We start from the raw sequence: 23,775 nt of genomic DNA on the forward strand, positions 1-23,775 counted from the left end.
CCGTCTAAACCTTCCGTCTAACGAAACTCTTATAGTCTACGGCGACAAACCCGGTGCAAGTCATCGCATCATATCAAGTATTCAAGCACAGAAGTATCTGCGTAAGGAATACCATGCATTCCTTGCTCACGTCGTCGACACGAGCCTCGAAATGAAAGAACTAAAGAACATCCCTTTAGTGAGAGACTTCCCCGACATTTTCCCAGAAAAACTACCCGGGTTACCTCCGCAATGACAGGTCGAGTTTAGAATCGACTTAGTCCCAGGAGCTACCCCAGTAGCCAAGTCGCCCTACCGCTTAGCACCAGCTGAGATGCAGGAACTCTCTGGTCAACTTAACGAACTGCTCAACAAGGGCTTTATAAGACCGAGTTTCTCACCTTGGGGAGCACCGGTCTTGTTCGTTAAGAAGAAAGACGGATCATTCCGTATGTGTATTGACTATAGAGAACTCAACAAACTGACGGTCAAGAATCGTTACCCTTTGCCTCGCATAGATGATCTATTCGACCAACTACAAGGGGCGAACTATTTTTCTAAAATTGATCTAAGATCCGGGTATCACCAGTTACGAGTGCTAGAGGAGGATGTGCCGAAGACAGCCTTCTGAACTCGTTACGGACATTACGAGTTCGTGGTGATGCCATTCGGATTGACCAATGCGCCCGCAGTCTTCATGGATCTGATGAATAGGGTATGCCGACCTTACTTGGATCAGTTCGTCATCGTTTTCATTGATGACATCATGATCTACTACCGAAGTAAGAAAGAGCATGGCGATCACCTGCGACAAGTTCTAGAGACATTACGAAAAGAGAAGCTTTATGCGAAGTTCTCGAAATGTGAATTTTGGATCCGGAGAGTCGAATTCTTAGGACACGTGGTAAGCGAAGAGGGAATCCACGTGGACCCATCCAAAATTAAAGCCATTGAGAACTGGTCAGCACCTAAGACGCCTACTGAAATTCGTCAATTTCTAGGTCTCGCTGGCTACTACCGCAGATTCATTCAGAACTTCTCTCGAATAGCGAAACTTCTTACAAAACTAACCCAGAAAGGCGTGGCCTTTGACTGGGAAGAGAAACAAGAAAGTGCGTTCCAAACGCTCAAACGAGCCTTGTGCACCGCACCAATACTATCCCTTCCCGAAGGAATAGAAGACTTCGTAGTCTATTGCGATGCATCGAATCAAGGGCTCGGATATGTCCTGATGCAGTGAGGTAAGGTCATCGCCTACGCCTCGAGACAGTTGAAGACACACGAGGTTAACTACACGACCCACGATCTTGAACTAGGAGCAATGGTGTTTGCTCTGAAGATATGGAGACACTACTTGTATGGAACGAAGAGCACTATCTTTACCGACCACAAGAGTTTACAACACATTTTCGATCAAAAGGAGCTCAACATGAGACAACGACGGTGGGTCGAGCTACTCAGTGATTACGAATATGATATTCGTTATCATCCGGGTAAAGCCAACGTAGTAGTAGACGCCCTAAGTCGGAAAGAATATTCTGGTCGCAAAGTCAAGTCATTGTCAATAACCATCCATTCACACTTGTCTAAGCAAATTCAGGTGGCTCAACTGAAGCCATGAAACCTGAAAGTGTGACGAGTGAATCCCTTAGAGGAATGGACAAGAAATTAGAAGCCAAGGGTGAAGGAGACTTATATTTCATGAACCGGATCTGGACACCGAAACACGGTGGTTTCCGAGACTTGGTCATGACCGAGGCGCACAACACTCGGTATTCCGTCCACCCAGGTTCAGATAAGATGTATCTGGATCTTAAAAAGCTATATTGGTGGCCTAATATGAAAGCAGATATTTCTACCTTTGTAAGTAAATGCCTTACTTGCGCAAAGGTTAAGGTCGAGTACCAGAAGCCCTCTGGTTTATTGCAACAACCAGAGATCCCGGAATGGAAGTGGGAGCGAATCACTATGGATTTCATAACCAAGTTGCCCAAGACAACGGATGGACTTGACACCATATGGGTCATCGTTGATAGATTGACCAAGTCTGCACACTTCCTGCCTATCAAAGAAACCGACAAGATGGAGAAACTTACGAGAACATACATTAGGGAAATCGTATGGCTACATGGTGTACCTATGTCCATTATCTCCGATAGAGATAGTAGGTTCACCTCAAGATTTTGGCAATCACTACAACATTCCCTAGGAACAAGGCTGGACATGAGCACATCCTACCATCCTTAGACCGACGGACAGAGTGAGAGGACCATCCAAACACTGGAAGATATGTTGCGAGCCTGCGTGATTGACTTTGGGAAGGCATGGGATACTCATTTACCCCTTGTCGACTTTTCCTATAATAACAGTTATCACACGAGCATCAAGGCTGCTCCATTTGAAGCTCTCTACGGCCGAAAGTGCAGATCCCCTCTGTGCTGGGCTAAGGTGGGTGATACCCAATTAGCCAGGGGGCAAGCTTCCAGCAGTACTCTCACCGGTTCGGAGATCATTCGGGAAGCGACAGAGAAAATCATTCAGATCCGTGAATGATTGAAAGCCTCTAGAGACCGACAGAAGAGCTACGCTGATAAACGAAGAAAACCTTTGGAATTTTAGGTGGGAGACCGAGTCCTTCTCAAAATCTCACCCTGGAAGGGCTTGATACGCTTCGGCAAGTGTGGAAAGCTTAATCCGAGGTACACAGGGCCTTTTGAGATTCTTGCAAGAGTTGGCCCCATAGCTTACAAACTCGACCTACCAGACGCACTTCGTAACGTACATTCTACATTCCACGTATCTAACTTGAAAAAGTGTCTATCCGACGAGACTCTTGTAATCCCACTCGACGAGATCGAGATCAACGAGAGCCTCAACTTCGTGGAAGAACCTGTAGAGATCATGGACCGTGAGGTCAAGCAGACAAAGCAAAGTCGTATCCCTATCGTGAAGGTTCGCTGGAACGCCAAGCGAGGACCGGAATTCACTTGGGAACGTGAGGATCAGATGAAACTGATATACCCTCACCTTTTTGCTTAGTTATTTGTAATTTCTTACTTGCTTAAATTCTAATTTTGGGACGAAATTCCTTCTAACGGGGGGATGATGTGACAACCCGATATTTCGAGATAATGTAATGTAAAACCAATCAAATCTAGGTCAAAATATAACTTTCCTAAAATATTATTTGGGTTAAATAAAGTAGTAGGAATCGTATCAAGGTTTTCGTACGTATAAAGAACCCTAAAACCCGAGTTATAACGAAGAAGTTATGACCAACCGAAGATTCTCGGCAAAACCGGCAACAGCGATTAAACGAAAAACGCGAAGTTTCAATACAATAGTTTTTAGCCTTAAGTATCTAAATGAAAGTTATAGATAACCTCAAACCATGAGCGTACATAAAAAGAACGTCAAAATCTGACTTCGGATGAGGAAGTTATGATTTTCCAAGATTCGGGTATAGCAGTAGACAGCTAAAAACTCGAAATAGAGCTCGAGATACTTTTGACCGAAACAACCTAAATGAGAATCTAAGGTCTCAACAATACTAGCGCAACGGTAAAAAGTCTGACGAAAACGGACGTCGGATAAAGAAGTTATGAATTTTTGAAGAAATTCCTTAATCACGTCATTTTAATAAATAAATAATAAAAATAATTTCATAATTTGCCAACGGAATCTAAACGAAAGTTGTAGATCTTAGTCTCACCTACGCGTGGATATAAAGAACGTCGAAAACGGAGTTCGTATGAAGGAGATATGAATTTTAGAAGTTTATTTAAAATAAATATAAATTCTTTGTAATATCCGAAGGGGAGTCAACAGATAGGACCGGAGTACGCCCTGCGTACCCTCGTACGCCCCGCGTACTCGAATCAAGGGCCTCGGATCGTCCACGTCGCCCCTATGCGAAGCTACCGACCCGCCCCATCCGACCCGTCCCATCCGATCCGTCCCATCCGAAGCCGAGGCAGTCGAGGACTCGCTCATGCAGGACGTACGCATACGCGCTGTGTACGAGCGTACGCCCCGTGTACCGAGGCTTCTCAGACCCCCTATAAATAGAAATGCGAGGGTTCCGGGAAAATCACCCCATTTCTCTCCTTTCTCTCACGATCTTGCCTCGATTTCCGTGCCCGTTCAAACCCGAAGCTCTGGTCTTTTTGCTCAAGTCCCGAGGGTCGATTTTACTCCCGAGATTCCCGAGAAAAATCTGTTTCCCAAGACGAAACACTGCCCGGTTTTCCATCTTGCTATCTTCAAACTTTCAAGTGAGTTCATACCCCTTTAATCAACCTTTGAAATGATTTTAAATGTTTTAAATACTTATGGGGGGGGGGGGGGGGGGGAATACAAGTTAAATACTTATAGTTATTGCTTCAATCACATGTGATTGCATTAATCACATGTGATTAATAACTAGGGAAACCAGTGATTTTATCACTGTTCAAACTGTCTATCAAACTGTTTTACTTCAAAATGTTTTACAAACCCTTTTACTTTTCAAACTTATTTACAACTGTGATTCAAACAAATGTTCCTTATAATTAAACTGTTTTATCAAACCTATGCCTTCAAATTGTTTTATAGATTGACATCAAGTCGATCTTTTCTTAAAATAATACTTATGTTTCAAATGTCTTATAAAAACTTATTTATGCTTTTATATTATAAATTGCATGCCCATATATGTATAGATGTATAAATAATGTTTAAAGGGCTTAGGAAGGCCATCCGCCCTATTTCCTTTTTCTCGATTTGGATGTGGTCTGGTGGGATTTCGGGTGACCATTCGAAGGTCGTTTCAATATTAATTATATATCAAATATACATATATAGACATAAAAGTACTTCCATATTCATACGTACTAGACACACCATTAGTAAGTTACCATCGGGGTAATACATGATCATACTATTACAACTGCTAGATCAATGAGTCAGTTCATTCATGAGTCCATATACAACTATACTATGAGAACATATACAACTATACTAGGAAGAGAACATATACAACTATACTAGAACGAGAAACATTACCCTTACATTAATATGTTAACAATTGTGATCCACTGTATCGGAGCATGCCTTAAATGTCATGGCCCGAGTTGTAGCCAGAATTCTCTTGGAGGGAGAGCGTGAGTTTGCGTATAGATCTATACTGGATTGACTATCCTACACCTTGCTGCTAGCTACAGCCGGACCTGCAGGTCTGCGGGTGCCAAACGTCATTTCGTTATTACGACCATTCATTATGTCGTTGTTATCAGTCGATAGTATGGTGCAATTTATCACATAATGCCTTAATATAAAATCCGGTTTAAGGTAGTTAGTACATCAGTAGTTCCTATAATACAAAACTACAGTACTACAATGATTTACCCATTACATATTTTTAGTGATAACCTCACTTAAACATTAATGTACAAACTATATTTTGATTAAATGATAGTTACACTTGGGATATTACACACTTTTACAACAAACGAGCGTACAAAACAGTTAAGCCTTGGTAGAAGGCTACTTTAATAGAAAATATAGGTTTTTCTGAGGGATTCAAACTTTTACAAACACTTACATACATTTTACAACTTATACTTACGACAGGTTCAAACGTTTTGATAACAAACATCGACACTAAAATACTTATGAGCTCACCAGCTTAATGTTGATAAACTCTTTCAAAATAACTTGTATTCTCAGGTCATCAGTAGACAGGTACCGATGCCAGGTTTTGAGAAGATGGAGCGCATTCAAGACTCATCATATTATTATTTTGATTTAACTTATATTTTTGGTGTCTAAAACTGTACAGAACACACTTGTATTAAAATTATTTATTTAATGCAATGGATGATGTTGTTTGCTTATTTACATTTACTGTGTTGTGATACTTTACATGACGTCCTCCGCCCCAGAACGTTTCCGCCGTTCTTGGTTTTAGGGAGTGACACCCTTCATTTCGTGAAGTAGTTCAATCGCCGGAAGAAGTTTGGAAGTTAAATGATTCCGGATAGTCAGCATCAAAATTGGATCATGAGCATGAACAGGGTTGTTCAGCATACCCAACACATCACCCGCACAGCTACGAAATACTACACGTTCGGTCTTCAATAAGGCAATCTCCTTTTCTGCCATTTCAAGCTTGACCTTATGAACTTCCACATTGGTAGTCTGTTTAGCAAGATCATCCCTCAACTGTCGTTCAATTGCTAAATCAGCCACAAGCTTCTCTAATCGAGAGTCGATTGATGAAAAATGGGTTTTGTTCTCTTCTTGAATGTCAGCCCGAACCGCTTCAAATTTTGCTTGTTCACCTTGAAGCGACTGAGTTAGGGATTCAACCGAAGCACTGACCTTTGCAGCATTGGAGTTGGCATGAACTTGAAGCGATTCTAAGAAAAGTTTTGAATCATTAATAAGATCCTTGACATCCTTAGTAGCTTGTTTACACTGTGAAGTAGAATCAACCATAGCAGCCGAGCACTTATCCATGGATTGAGTATATTGCTCCAAGGTGTATCCATAAAGGCTTTCATGACAACATCAACCGGCTTCTGATAGCACTGAAGCAGCTTATCAAGCTTTTCATGAGCACTATCAAGCTGTTCCTTAGTGGCTGGGGCAGCCTCATCATCCTCACTCGGGAGCCGGTAAGGACTGTAATACGTTGAGTCGTATTCAAATTCATCACCACCAAGAATTGAATTAGATTCATCAAAAGGAGTGGGGGTAATAGGGATGTTGGTAACAGGGGGTTCAGTGCCAATAAATGCCCCCGTATCAGATACGTTGACATTCACTAGTGGATCGACTATTGTGGAGGTAAGGATGGTTGTTGTAGTGACAGGAGCTTGGGAAATAATTGGTGGAGGTAATGGAGTAGAGATAATGGGAGTGGTGCAGATAGGTGGTGGTTGGATTGGTGTAGACATAGGTTGTGTTGTAGAAGTTGGTGGAATTGGGGCAACTAAATTTGAAACAGTGGTTTTTAGTGGGGAATAAGAAGGAGTGGGTACCTTTTCATGGAGCACTTCAGTTGGAGTTGGAGATCGAGGAGGTGTGTTTCCTCGTGTTGATTCTTCCAGATGAGCTTTTGCTTCCTCATCAGCCGATTTCTCCTCTTGGTGATCAGAGCTCGATGCAGAAGAAGATTTAGACTTTCTCGCCATCCTCTTAATTTTATTAGGATGAGCTGAAGATCCCCCTTCTCAGATTTTTGCTTCTTAGATCTCTTGTGCTTAGACGAAGATCCTTCCTTATCACCCTTCTTCGGTTTGTCAACTTTAGAAGACGCACCCTCTGCTTGATCTTCATGCTTATCCTCCTTCTTTTTGCAACGTTTAGAAGGCTTTTCCACAATATCCAAAGTTGCCTTCATCTCAGGCGTTAATTGGTGAGGAGCAATAGGACAAAGCTTGCGATAGGCTTCCATAACATTGCTACTCATTGGAACACAGCGATACATTATCTCAGGGATGGATCCAACATGAAGGTATCTGGATGGATTAGCGATAATCACCTTCTTGGTGTGAAAACTGTCCACCGAAGACAACATAGCATCCCGCATCACAGGAATCTGAAGTGAAAAGATGGCTCTATTCGTAACAATCGTCCAGAATTGCCCACAAGAAATCTTTGAATACTTGGTCGAGGAAGAGAGGCTTTGCACCAATTGAGACCAAATCAATGAAACATAGTCCAAATTAAGGCCATTGTAGAGACCATATAGAATGGTCATGAAACACTTATTTGAACCATCTGACCCAACAACTCTTTCACCCAAACCTTTGTGAAGTAGAGTTAATAACCCATTCCATTGTGGTGGTGGACATGACTTCTTGAACTTCATGAAAGAAACAAGGACCTCAGTGTGACATCCCCAAAATCACGGCCAAAAAAGACCGGTTTCATTTATGCTTTTAAAATATTTTCAGAGTAAATCCATTGATTTAAAAGAGTTGCGGAATTTGTTCCCAAAACAAAACATGATAAAATAAAGTTTATCAAAGCATTTCATCAAGAGATGCATTTTCATTATATAAATATTCGGGATGTCATGTTCCGATAAACAAACCAAAAACATAAACCACAAAAGATAGACCTTACAACAGTTACATATAATAACAGGTCTAAAATCAAAACATCTTTGATAAGTCATCCGACTTAAGCTCTTGCGCCACTACCTGTAATATAAACAAAACTGAGTGGGTCAGGCTTGGGAGCCTGGTGAGCATATAGGGTTTTCAACCCACAATAAATAATTATATTTAATTCACCAACCAACAACAAAAATTACCTGATTACCCATTCCCGTTATCCTCACTTTACGTCCCTAAAACAACATCTATTATAAGGGACCTAATCTAGGAATTTCATCGGGACGGACTTTACTGCGAGGGGTTTCCTCATCAATAAAAGTCCTAAGGAAACCATGAGGGGGATAGAGTACACCGGTGAACACATCGTTCAAAAACACCTACAGGTTGTGAACCTGCTAGCGTTCCACAAGACTGTCTAGAAAGAGTCTGTGGTTGTTATCCATACTCCGCTGGATAACTAGAACAACAACAACAACATCGAGGCCTCTCATCTGTTTATCACACATCAACTATCTACCCATGTTCTACCCAACATATTAGTAGATAAAAATATATCTTTTTATACATATTTTAAAACCTGTATAGCATGTTCATTCAATACATATTCCACCTAACAGATGAGACACACACATAACACATATTTCATAGAGAATAAATCATATCTATGAGTTAGAAGAAAGTGAATAAACACTCATACACATAAACAACAATACTTACACATGTATCACGTATTTCATAGCAAATACTTCGTATTTATGTATTAGAAGAAAGTAACTACATACTCACCTAATACATATACTTAATACACTCAAACAATACTTGTATTAGAATCGTGATATGAAAGGGACTATACACTCACTTGATTAGAAGATGATTGGACAACACTATGAATTGTAGAAGTAGTATTCTTCGGTAGATCTGGAAGATCTTCACAAAAACTGACTTTTCGCAGGCAGAGCTTCGGCTCGGGAATAACGCTCTTTGGGATCTTCGGGACTTCGGAACTTGCTTCGGGGCTCGGGAATAATACCGGGGCTTCGGGGTATAATTGGCACCCAAATCGAGGCAAAAGCTAGAGAGAAAGTAATAATTTGGCAAAAGAATTAGGCTGCCCTCGCATCCTATTTATAGGGTGCTGGAACTCACATTACGCTGGGCGTAATCTCGGAGTACGCTAGGCGTACTCGTTACGCTGGGCGTACTTCTAGGTTACATGGGGCGTAACTTGATTTCGTCACTGCTTACGACTTCGGGGTACTCGAGTGCAAGGTTGGTCACGCTTCGGTGTACGAGGGGCGTACTCAACTATGCTGGGCGTAGTTCGGATCAGAGCGATGACTCCCCCCTCCTTCGGATAATATCCGAATTAATATATAAATTAAATACTTTAATTATTTAATAAACATCAAAAAATCATATCTTCTTCATACGAACTCCGTTTTCGACGTTCTTTATATCCACGCGAAGGTGAGACTACGCTCTACAACTTTTGTTTAGACTCCGTCGGCTAATTTTGAATTTATTTTTAGTAGGTCGGGACAGGAAATCTTCGTTCGAAAATCATAACTCGTTTATCTGAACTTGGTTTTCGTCTGTCTTTTCATCATTGCACTACTAATAACGAGATCTTCGATTCTCGTTTAGATTGTTTTGGCTAAAAACTGCTCGATCTCAAATCGAGTATCTGGGCTGCATACCGCTAAGTCGAAACTTCGGAAAATCATAACTTCCTCATATGAAGTCAGATTTGGGCGTTCTTTTTATGCACGCTCTCGGTTTAATGAACTCTATGACTTTCGTTTAGATCACTAAGGCTAAATATCGCTCCTTCATAAATTCACTTTTTACGTCATTCGGTGTCGTGCCGGTTCTGTCGCGAAACTTCGACAGGTCATAACTTCTTCATTATAACTCGGATTTCGGCATTCTTTATATCTCCGGAATCCTTGTTTCGACCACTACAACTTTATGTATAGATATTGGGCTTTATCTAACATTTCATTTTGACGCTTATTCTTAACCTTTATTCAATTAAGACACACATATAAGCACAATACACATAATACTCAAATAGTACATTTCTATTATTTCAAAACGGGTTACAAAGGATAACCTAGACTATTACATCAACACTAATGCCTAGCCTGGAAACGCGGGTGTTCAAACCTTTGTGACGTAGAGTTAATAACCCATTCCATTGTGGTGGTGGACATGACTTCTTGAACTTCGTGAAAGAAACAAGGACCTCAGTATATGCCATCTCATAAAACATTGCAAACAGCTGAGTTGTAGTAACAAAAACAGGAGATATGACAGAGGCATCAACTGCGATGTCTTAACACGAAATCGAAGTCTTTCGATTGAAGATCTGGAAGTAAATCCTATCCCTGTTCTTGTCATAGGTAGGAGTAGTATAAACCTCCGATAACAGAGACATTGGGACTGATTCCACCTGAGATAACACCATGACCGGTCGAGAGTACTTGAGGCATTCAACAACCTGGAGCATGTAGAATTCGTACATAAACGGATTCAGTTCAATGATCAAGTTCTGGTTGGGTTTGATCACCAGTAGGGAATGTGAAGCAGTTTGGTTGTGGTGAGATGATGAATCCGCCATTGTTGAATAGAGAAAGAAGATGAACGGTTGAGAATCGCCTGTTGTATTCGAGAGATAGTGAAGAAGGTAAGAAGGTACAATAGGTGTGAGAAGCCCTTTATATATCATTGCCATGAGAGAGAAAGAATCTTTTGTGATGATTACACGATCGTTGAACCGTCGCCTGAAAAAGCAGGATTTGACAGCTTGGTTTCCCCAGATAGACGTCATCACGCGTGTGATTAGAAGCCTCTTCAAATACACGCGCCCATTTCCATCCTTATCTGTTAAATCGGTTCAAATTCGTATCCACACACTTCCTCTTCTTTTGCTTGCAAAACACGCAAGGTCAATCATGATGCACTAGAAAATAATCATTAGTATTTTGGAAAATTATAAAGAGTTTTCGTGCAAGAGTGACAAAGATATAGAAATAAATCAAACGTGTATCGGATGTGAGTGATGTCTTAACACGACATAAAAAAGTTGATTCCGGGCATGAATCTCTTCCTTCAAAGTCAAGAGAGACTTGAAGTGCTTGTATGGTTCCCCGAAAATTTTCGATCGAGTGTCTATCAATAAACATCGAAAGGCTTCTTTTCTACTATCGGTTCTAAAAGGTGGCTTACCTCCAACCGAACCTCGATACTTGATATAAGACCGAAGGTGAGGCGAAGTACTTGTGAGACCGATGTGGTCTGTTGAACAAGTAGGTGAGATTATTTTATAAGTGGTTGGGAATTGAAATCTCAAAAATAAAATAATGGACCTTTTGGGAAGAAATGCCTTGGTGTAAGACAATTTCATAAAGATCTCGCACAAAAAAAAAAGATTTCAGAAGGTAACAAGTTAAGTCTTGAATATGAAAATTCACCATTAATATTGGTATTGGATTGTGGGTCTCACTCAGCACGTGGTATACGCAGCTAAGATTGTCAACACAAATTTTGTGTAACCATAAACCTCAGTGGTGATAACTAAGAGTCTCAAGGGTTACATTTGTAGAATGAAGCGTGATGAAGAATATGAAAAAGGTGGTGAAGAGTACCAAAAGTATCTCTGCTATAAAGATTGACAAAGCAGAAAACTCTTAACTAATTTGAGAAGAGAAAGGTAGCTCGCGACTTGAGTGAAATTGGCTTGATTGGGAAGAAATGATAGGTATAAATCGAATCATTAAGGTATCACTCATAGTCTTTGAGGCTTCGGTTAACATGCAGCAACATTCTTCTAGGGACACCTAACTAGTCTAATAATAAGAAATTTTATACCTTCCCTTGTTATAATGCACGTACCTCTTGTGTTTTTTTTAGACCTAAAAAAACAAAGAGAGACCACACGGAATGCAAAAAAATATATATGTTCGGATTTATGAGAAAAAAAAAGATGTTATATCCCAAAAAAACTGCCAAAAAAAATAAGAACAAAATGAAATAAATGAGTAACAATAAAAGAAAGAAAAATAAGTTAATCGAAAAAGAAATTATGAATAAGTAATACAACCGAAAGTAACCTTTAGAGATAATGAAGCGAAATAGACCGAGCGATCGGCTTATATCGGTTCCCTAAAATTATGTAGCCGAAATAGACCGAGCGGTCGGCTTATATCGGTTCCCTAAAATTATGGAGTCGAAATAGACCGGGCAGTCGACTTATATTGGTTCCCTAAAATTACAGAGCCGAAATAGACCGAGCGACGTTCTATTTCACTTAGCTAACCTTTTGAGTAGATGAAAGGTGTTTCGATACATACTCTGCTTCAATCATGCCTAAGCCATGAAGTATTCTATTAAAGCTCGTTTCAGACAGGACCTTAGTGAAAATATCAGCAAGTTGATTTGATGAACGAACAAAGTGTACTTCCACGTTGCCATCTTCAACATGGTCTTTGATGAAGTGATATCTCAGTGCAATGTGTTTGGTCTTGGAGTGTTGCACTAGATTATGAAATATCCTTATCGCACTTTCAGAATCACAGTAAAGAGGAATCTTCTTCATACTTAAACCATAATCTCTTAGCTGACTTTGTATCGATACCACTTGCGATGTGCAGGATGCTGCTCCTATGTACTCAACCTCGACTGTTGAAAGAGACACACACATCTGCTTCTTTGACTGCTAGCTGATGAGCTTGCCATCAAGGAATTGGCATCCTCCCGTTGTGCTCTTTCGGTCCAATCCGCATCCACCAAGATCTACATTAGAAAATGCTTGTATAAAGAATCCGGAATTTGCTGGATACCAGAGACCGAGAGATGAGGTTCGCTTCAGATTGCGAAAGATATTCTTCATGGCTATCATGTGAGGTTCTCTTGGATTAGCTTGAAACCTAGCACAATAAAAAACTGAGAACATTATATCTGGTCTACTAGCCGTCAGATACATGAGAGATCCTATCATTTGACGATAGAGTGTCATGTCAACAGCTGGTTTATCCAGAGGTGGCGTCAATTTTGTGCCAAACGCCATGGGAACCTTCACTTTTGAATCTCCCTTCATTCCAAATTTTGTTAGCAAGTTCTTGGTGTAAGCCTCCTGATTTATGAAAATCCCTTCGAGTCCCTGTCTAATGTTCAGTCTAAGAAAAAAGTTAATCAGACCCATTGTGCTCATTTCAAATTTACTCTCCATCAACTTCCTAAAATCAGCTGTTAGGCTAGGATTCGTGGAGCCGAAGATGATGTCATCAACATAAATTTGAACAATCATCAAATGTTCGCCCTCTTTCTTACGAAAGAAGGTTGGGTCAACCGAACCTTGTTTAAACTTAGACATTTTAAGGAAACGAGTTAAGGTTTCATACCATGCTCTCGGTGCTTGCTTTAGACCATATACCGCTTTATCTAGAACATAGCAAGAATTAGGATACTTTTCATTCACGAACCCCGGTGGCTGCTCAACGTACACGATTTCCTCTAGTTCTCCATTTAAGAAGGCACATTTCACATCCATTTGAAAAACTATGAAGTTTTTATGAGCAGCATAGGCAAGAAATATTGTCACTGACTCCAATCTTGCTACTGGAGCGAACCTCTCCTCATAGTCTATCCCCTCTTCTTGACAATATCCCTTTACCACTAGCCGAGCCTTGTTCCGAATGACGTTGCCCTCTTTATCCATCTTGTTCCTAAATACCCATTTTAATCCGACTACAGAAGCATCCTTAGGAGTAGGAATCAATCTCCAAACACGATTTCTTTCAAACTCATGCAGTTCGTCTTGCATTGCCTGTACCCAATCGGCATGATCAAGTGTAGTATTGACCGTCTTCGGTTCGATTTTGGAGACAAACGAATTAAACATACAAAATTCAACTTGAGAAAATAATTTTGTTTGCTTCGCTTTCAGTTGAGAACGTGTAAGAACCCTTTCTGATGATTCACCAATGATCTGTGTTTTGGGGTGATCCCTTGTCCATTTAATCAGGGGAGGATAATTCAGATCATAAGTTGGATCCAATTCTGCATTGACCTCTTCTTTAAGTTCTGATTGAGCATCTTCGTCATTTGTATTGTCATTCTCCCCTCAAATGGCGAAGCGTATCCCATGTCAGGTTCAGGTCTCTCTTCCTCACTTGAAGTAGGATGCTCCCCCTCGATTTGAATTGGGTTCTCCCATTCGACTGGAGCTTTATGAGTTGGAGTTGGATACTCCCCCTTGACTGGAGCTTCATGAGTTGGAGTTGGATGCTCCCCCTCGACATGCAGTTCTGCTGTGTTGGAAATAGAGGGTTGATTCTCAGTTGTTGTAAGAGGATCAGTTTCAATAGCGTGTGCAGCTTCATCGATGATTTTCTTCAGATGGCCAACTTTTTGTCCGCTGCATTTGCCTCTGAATTGATGGCCTTTTCTGGTTCATCGAAATTCCTAATGTATTCTTCAAACAAGTTGGAAATTGGAGCCAAGACTTGACCAGTTTCTGGGAAGATTTCGAGTGTAGTACTGTCGGTTGATTGAATCTTCTTAACATAATTTTCATCGAAGGTTACATAGTAGGTTTCTTCAAGACGCTTGGAACATTTATTCAGAACCCTATATGCCTTTGAGGTGAGTGAATATCCAAGAAATATCCCTTCGTCCGCTTTGACATCAAACATGTTTTGACTCTCCTTAGAGTTAAAAATGAAGCATCTGGAACCGAATACATGAAAGAACTTTATGTTGGGCTTTCGATTGTTTAGGATCTCATATGGAGTTCAGGAGAATCTCTTGTTGAGAAGGGATCGATTCTGAGTATAGCATGCACATGCAACGGCATCAGCCTAGAAATATAATGGAAGTGAAGCAAAACTTAGCATCGTGCGGGCTGCTTCACATAAAGATCGGTTTCGTCTTTCAACGATTCCGTTCTGCTGTGTAGTATAAGGAGCAGAAAAGTTGTGAGTTAATCCTTTTTTAGCCAAGTAGTCTTCAAACTCCTTATTTTTTAATTCAAGCCCATTTTTGCTTCGTATGTTCCTTACAATCTTTCGCAGTTGAACCTCGACCTGCTTGATGAATGCTTTCAACTTGGGAGTTGCTTCAGATTTCTGTTTAAGAAAGAAAACCCAGGTGAAGCGAGAAAAATCGTCTACAATAACAAGAATGAAGTTACTACCACCGATGCTTTTGATAGCGGAAGGTCCACACAAGTCAACATGCAGAAGCTCAAGAGGTTCGATGATCTTTGTATTGATGCGCTTGTGATGGCTCTTTCGGCTCTGCTTGCCCATCTCACATGATGCACAGAGGTGCTCCTTGTCGAATTTTAGAGGAGGAAGACCTCGAACGTGATCACCAAGCACCAGTTTGTTGATGTCATTGAAGTTTAGATGCGAGATCCGTCGATGCCACAGCCAACTTTCATCGCGTTTTGCTTTAGCCAGAAGACATATCACCGCTTTACCCTTGATAGGGTTGAGATTGAGAGGATACATCTCTCCTTTGCGTTGAGATTTCAACAGAACCTTCTTTGTGTGCTTCTTAATTATTTTTGATCCCTCATCATCAAACGACACTTTCAACCCAGTTCCCACGACCAGTTGTGAGACACTAATGAGGTTGTACTGCAAACCTTCTACGTAAGCCACTTTTCTAATCGAGAACTCTCCATTGGTTATCATACCATATCCTTTGATTGTTCCAAAAGAGTTGTTTCCGTACTTTACACACCACCATCCTTTAGGAACCGAAACTCCCTCAGCTCTTCCTTCCTTCCTGTCATGTGACGCGAGCAGCCACTATCTATGTACCATTCGTCGTCGAACTGCTCGTCCCTTATCACCTGAAAATTCAAGCAGATTTAGGAACCCAAAGTTTCTTGGTCCCTGGTAAGTCTGTTACAGAAACGGGAATAACTACAGCAAGATCAACCAAATATGTTCTTTTAACGAGAGTGGTTTCATCTTTTTGTTTGATGATGTACACCTTTATTTTTTTTTTATCTTGCTTAAATTGTGGTGTATTAGATGGTGTTTTGTTAGTTGGATTTTTCTTTTGATCCCTAGGGTCAGTTGACTTTTTCTTGTTAGTAGTGTTAGTCTTAGAGTCAAGCTTTCCCTTTCCTTTGACATCCTTCATAGATTGTGCCTCATGTGATTGGCGAGAAGGACCGAAACTGGATTTTCGGCTTCGATCCTTGGTTTTTGAACCGTGACTGGAGGTTTGGCTCTGATCCTTGGAGTTAGGATCAAAACTTGGCTGTCGGTACTGAACTTTACTGTTATTGGGACCGAAGGTGAAGGTTCGGTTCTTAGAATAAAAGGAATTGGGACCAAAACTGGGCTTTCGGTTCAACTGATTGACAATTTTGTTTGAAGTAACTTTAGCTTGAGCTTCTTTCTTGGATGGGACACAGTCAGGATTTTGCGACTTCCAAAACCGTTTTCTCTCACTTAAGTTTTTCATATATCTCTGATTTCTTTGATGCTTTTGGTCGGCCAGTTGTTTTTGAGATTTATGAATATTGAAGCTTGGTTTTGGTTTTGGATTTTCCTTTTGAGCTTCGGCTGGATGGGACTCCTTCTTGGGTTCTTTTGGTATCTCTTCGTTCCACTTGTGCTTGGTTTGGCGAAGCTTGAGTGTTTGTTAATGGGTTCTGGAACGTATCTACCTTTTACCCTCCATGAGGTTTGCTCCGATAAGCCGACGGTTTCGTCTGCATTATCGATTGGTGCAGACCAGAAGTAATTGTCACACCCTCCAGGGTTGTCTTGATCTACCAAGATTCTTAATTCTGCTGTTTGTTTTTCAGATACTCCTATAACAACATAGACTTGATTTGGAACTGTTTGAACTTTCTGGTAGACCATTGCCTTCTCTTTGAGTTTCTTTGATTTGTCTTTTGTTAGCTGAGCATATTCAACCGAGTGTTTAGATATAAGGGGTTTGTCAGTCTCGGTTTGTCTCTTTAGAAACTCAGAATAATCAATTATGTCTTCCACGAATATCTCACTCATCTAACTTTCCTCATCAAATTCAGACGTACTATCAATATTCATTTTATGTTCGGTCATCAATTTGGTGTTTGATGAGTCAAATGATTTTATGGTCTTGGTTTTAATTTCAACCTATCATTTTCATCTAAGAGTTGTTTAAGCATACATTTGTGTTCCTTAGAGTCAATGAAAGTCTCAATTTTGTCCGGATCGAATTTGTAAGTGATGGAAGTCTCTTCAGAGGACATAATTGAGTCACATTCAGCAATGACCTCATCCTCCTTAAACTCAAGGAAAGGCAAGATAATTTTATGAATCTTTTCCCTATTTCACAGTCTAAATGTAATGGCGTGATGTTAGTATATAAACGTTTAGCAATCAAGCAAAAAACATTACGCTGTTTCAAAAATTTTAAATTGTCTCATTGTAAATATATAATTTCATCCCTAGCCCTAACTAACTCCTGCTCCTTCAGCTCAATCCACATACGTCTCTCCTAACTCTTCCCTGCTAAGTTTGTCAGTTAGGTTAGAATTCGTTAAGCGAGTTTGCATGAGACTACTGCTTATATTATTAAATTTGAATTTTAGTTCATTTAATTCTTTTTCATAATTGGTTACCAAAATTTTTAGATATTCAAGAAGGTATTGTACCTTTTTGATCAAAAGATCGCAGTCGTTGATCTTCTCACTGACAGGCTTGGCTGCAAAGCATCTGTCTTCATGCAGGTTCGGTTCCTCATGCTTACTCTCGGTTGATACTCCAGCCGTCACCATCAAGCACCTTCCAGTCATCTTCTCATCCTTTTCTCTCGCCATAAAATCCTTTCCATGCGTAGGCCTTCTCACCTCTTCATCCTCTGAATCTGTGGACCAGACTTCGACACCTCCAAATTCATCATCAATCACATTCTCTTGAACAATCAAAGCATTCATTGGCCCAACATTAGACTTCTTCTTCTTTATCTCTTCTAGCTTTCTCATGTGATAAGCTTCGTCATCTTCACTCTCTCTTCTCTCGGCTAACTTCTTCAGCATGCAATCTTTGGCAAAGTGATTTTTGTCGTGACAGTAATTGCAATCATACTCAGAGTCACCCACTAGTTTGCTTTCTTTCTTTTCATCTTCTTCCTGAGACGTGTTCTTTGACTCTTCCTTTACCTATTCAGAACTATAGCTTCCTTGTCAGTTTCGGTTCTTACTGACATGGAATTTCTTCCATGCAAACTTCTTTGGATTCGATACCATTATTGCATACTCATCACTAGTAAGATCACATTCCGACATGTCATCTTCCTCTTCTTCTTCCATCACGCTTTTGCTCTTCGAGACAAGAGCTATTGAACAACCACATGAGACCAACTTCGCTTCTTTTGACACGGTGCTTTCATGAGATTTTAGAATCCCCATTAGTTTTGCTAGTGAATACGCTTTGAATTGTTCGTGTGCTTTCACAGTGGAGACAACCGCCATCCACTCAGATATTAAACCGTTCAAGAAGGTGACTTTCTGTTCAATCCCTTTTCTTTCAATACCATGCTTTGTCATCTTACTGAGTAGATGATTGTAACGATCAAACATTTGAAGTAGAGTTTCTTCAGATTTCTGTGCAAAAGCTCCGAACTCAGAGAGTAGCAGAGTCTGAATAGAGTGCTCTAGATCTTTGTTGGTTGAATACAGTTCTTTTAACCTGTCCCATATCTCCTTAGTTGTAGTGCATGAACTCACCAAACGGAAGGTGTTGGCTTATAAAGCGAATTTGATCATTCTTAATGCGTTGACATTACACATCGGTTTATCTTTCTCGTCTTGAGGAATCTTATCCTCGTCTGCTAGAAATTTGTTATACTCCTTTTGAGTTTTTACAGTTATATTCGTTCCAGAGTGAACAAATGGACCGATCGTGATCGCTTCCCAGATGAGATACCCGTTATCTTCAGATCCAACCACATAAACTTCAAAGTGATGCGCCCATACTTCATAATCTTGCGTGTAAAGAATGGGTACTCTTGTAGTAGATCCAATGCTGTTAGACATGTTGATGGGATTCGATTGAGCGTCGTCTTGAGACATAATGAGCCTTCCTTGATACTGTTAGAATCTGACTTGTAAACTTGAGAATAAGGTTTTATCAAACACACTAGTCACCGTCGACAGGAGGAGGACGGCTTCTATGTATTCGATAAAAGCAGAAACCCTATAGTGTTCTTCAAACAGAAGGAATGCGTATATTGTTACACATTTTCCTGCTCTGATACCAATTATCGAATTAATATTCTAGTAGGATCGATATATTCTGAACAGCAAATAAAACAATAATATTAAAGGCACGGGAATGGCTCAAACAATGTTGAATGATTAAACTTTAACACCTCAGAAGAGCTCGATGAAGAACTTCGACTGTAGAGGTGTTTAGGGTTACAAAACGATAACAAAGATAATAATCAAGATCTGCACCTAATACAATACATGCATGCACTATATATATACTATGTAACCCTAGAAAAACACGGATGGACAGGCCCAATCCGGTTTATACAAAACACAAGCCTATGACGCAACACAATAATTCTACATACTATTAGTTTATCGTTGTACTTGTGTTGTATATTCAATTTCTTATGATCCATGAATTAAGTTGCACAACCCGACATGTTTCGCCGCTTCGGTCGGGGGTGTGACAGATTGGTATCAGTGCTAAATTGGCTATAGAGAACTCGTATCTTTGAAAGAGGAATACAACTATGGCAAAAACCTAATAATAAAAATATTATTAATAATGAAACTACTTCTTGACTACTTACTGGATGAGGTAACTGGTTTGAAGGGCCGCTTGGGTTGCTGGATTTCAGAACAACTATATGCTAAAATGATCATACCCTTCGGTGTTTCATGTCTGGCCTTTATCCTTACTTGGTAGTCTTGTAGTACAAAACAAAAACTAATAATAATACTAAAAACCTCACAAACTATAATATATAATATTTATATATATACTCTGACCTGCGATGAGAACTCTTACTAAAATTCTAACATACCTTCAACTAAAACTTAAAACTCAAACCTTTGGGTCAAATTCCTTAACTAAGTTTAGTACTGTACATAATCCATACCACAAATAAACCTAGAATGTACGCCTATGTTATTTATGGCCAGGTAGGTGCACAACCAACCTTGAGCAAGGAGTTTGACATGCTACAACGGTTGAGAGTTTTAAAGATTGAAGGATCTTCTCAAGATTCGCTGCTGGTACCTAGTACCTTAGAATCCTTATATCAACTCCAAAACAACGCATACATTTTAAAAATCATAAAAATACTTAGAAAAATAGAATGACATTCAAATTTTCCTGATTTACCAAAATCAGAAGAAGAAAAAAGAACCACTAGCTCCGTTACCTTCGTAGCAAAAAAAACCCATAGTTCCTAGTAAATCGTTCAGTAGTGTTCGAACTTCTCTCCCCCTAACTTCCAAACATGAAAAGGATTTCAGTTTTCCCTATATCATTTGAAATCAGCGGGATTTCAATTTTCTCTCTATTATCTGTAATCAGTAGGGTTTTCAGTTATCTCTCTATCAGTTGGAAATCTTTCAGGAGTCGATCGCTCTCTATAATTTGGAAATTTGTATGATTTCAGTAAAAAACTGCATTAATACACTTGTTTATGAGTATATACTATAAAACAACCTAACACGTTCGTCTAAACATATTTAGGATGATGGACCCATGAATAGGTCCACAAGTTCGTCCAACAACTCCTTGAGCCACTCAAAAAGAGCAGCAACAATAACCCAAACATCGGGAAAAACTCTAGTTAGAAACACTGAAACCCCACCATTTATTGATGCCTCAAACCCACCATTTCAAATGGATCCTACTCTAATGCAAAACCTGCTTGCACAAGGGATTGTTATAGCCTTAGCTGCATATGAGGCTCACCGAAATGAAAATACCGTGAATAGTAGAAACGGTGGCGGCACTCGAGTGGTTATTCAAAACAATCCCATACCCTACTCATACAAGGAGTTCATGGGCTGCAATCCATATTCGGAACAGAAGGAGTTGTTGGTCTGTCTCGCTAGATAGAAAAAGATGGAGCTAGTATTTCGTATAAGTGGTTGCACTGAGGAGGGCCGAATCAAATTTGCTACCTACACACTGATGGATTCCGCCATGACTTGGTGGAATAATAATGCCAATTCCATGGGAATCGATGAAGCCTATGCCATGGGCTAGGAACCTATGAAACAAATGGTGATCAAGGAGTACTATCCTCGACAAGAAGTCCATGCTCTGGATCAGGAGCTGTGGAATCTTACCATGAAGGGATCAAGGTGAGTGCCTACACTTCCCGATTTAACGACCTTGCAAACCTCAATCCAGGAATGCTAAACCCGAAAGATAAAAAGACTGTAAGGTACATCTGTAGATTAGCTTCGCCCGTTCAAGGTCTAGTTACTACATCCAAACCCTCCACCTTTGGTAGTGCTAATCAATTGGCCTATCAATTGACTGAGCAGTGTATCCGTTAGGGTACCATTATCCCACAAACGAAAAAGAACCAAACAAGTAGTATGAAATGGAAGTTTCATGGAAAGTCAAAAGGGAACTCCAAGCATCACAAACCTGAAACAGAACATGTGCCTCTCTATGCCGAAATTACTAACACTCTCACCTTGTCCAAGTCCTACACTAGGACTTTACCCTATTGTACCGAATACAATTTCCACCATACTGGAAGTTGCAGGGAAGTAATCTGCAATAACTGTAGCCTGAGAGGTCATATCTCAAGGTACTAGAGAAAGAACCCAACCACTACCACTTCGTCAGGAGGAAGCCATAACTGATTCGAATGCAATCAAACATGGGGAGCTCCAGTATTGGTTATCAAAAAGAAGGATAGAATGTTCAGGATGTGCATCGACTATCTAAAGTAGTAAAAAATCACCATCAAGAACCAATACCCACTCGCAAGGATCGATGACCTGTTCGATCAGCTACAATGATCCTGGTACTACTTGAAGATCGAAGCGTTTAGGGATTGGAAGGATCCACTAAAACCAACTGAAGTACACCAATTCCAAGGGATGGCATGCTATTACTGGTAATTCATCAAGAACTTCACCAAAATAGTCAAGACTCTTACCACTCTAGCCCAGAAAGACAAGAATTTCGATCAGAAAGACAGACAAGAGTTTTCTTCCAGAAATTGAAACAATTGTTGTTTGATGCACCGTTTTTTTTATTCCGAAGGGAACAAAATTATTTATAGTATTCTATGACGCCTCTCACCAATGGTTAGGATGCATATTTATGCAAACGAATAAATTCATTATATACGCATCTAGACAACTTAAATCCAAACGAGACAAACTACACCCTCGATATATCGAACCTTTTGAAATCCTGGCAAGGGTTGGTCCAATGGCTTACAAGATCAAGTTACCTCAAGAACTCAACAAAGTTCATGACACCTTCAACATTTGGAAACTAAAAAAAATGTCTATCTAATGAGAACCTCATCATTCCACTCGATGAGATCCAGGTCAATACTAAACTTCATTTCGTGGAGGAAGCGGTGGAGATCATTGACCGAGAAATCAAAAGCCTCAAACAAATCCGCATACCTATAGTAAAAGTGTGACATCCCCATTTTCACGGCCAGAAAAGACCGATTTTGTTTATGCTTTATAAAAATCAGAGTATCTCTTTTAATAAAAAATGTTGCAGAATTTGTTACCAATAAACCATGATAAATACGTCATCAAAGCATTTCCGAAGAAAAATATTTTTATTCATTGTAAAACATTGGGATGTCATCGTCAATACAGAAACAAAAGCATAAACAGAACTTACATTAATTAACACTAGTGATCTACATCTCCTTGATCTCTCAGTGTACTGTAACCTTGTATCGACACCTGTGATATAAATAAACTAAGTGGGTCAGGTTGGGAAACCTAGTGAGTACATAGGGATTTCAATCCCACAATGTTATACCATATATATAGTTTAGAACTCACAAAATATACAATTTCACCATATATATAAACACCTCTTATCCCACCCCGTCGATCCTCACAACGAGACTATCCATACTCTCGGACCTAAGATTAATCGTTTTACCTAATCCATACTCCCGGATCAGAAATGAACAGCTTTACCTAATCCATACTCTTGGACTAGGGACGAATGACTAATCCATACTCTCGGATTGATAATGAATGATTATGCCTAATCCATGCTCTCGGACTAGGGACAATGACTATGTCTAATCCATACTCCTGGATCAGTGACATATACTAAGGTTCTATTCTCTGAGTATAACTCCCTCGTACTCGTAAGAAAATACTACCTAATATTCCTCATGATTAATTTAGGTTCGCACTTTATCCTAAATCATCATATATAATCAGGTATGTTCTTTAACACGTATCTCAGGCAACATCAAATCATTCGCACATAAATGTATATTTAATACTTCAATCAATATTTGTATTAAAATCATGTTCATGAAAGAGACTATGCACTCACACATAAACTCTTCAATAAATATTTAACTCTTTAACATATATTTAATACTTTAATTAATACTTGTATTAAAATCATGTTCATGAAAGGGACTATGCACTCACACATAAACTCTTCAACAAATATTTAACTCTTTAACATATATT

This window comes from Lactuca saligna, chromosome 5 (genome assembly GCF_052625555.1).
Source record: "Lactuca saligna cultivar CGN05327 chromosome 5, ASM5262555v1, whole genome shotgun sequence".
NCBI lineage: Eukaryota > Viridiplantae > Streptophyta > Magnoliopsida > Asterales > Asteraceae > Lactuca > Lactuca saligna.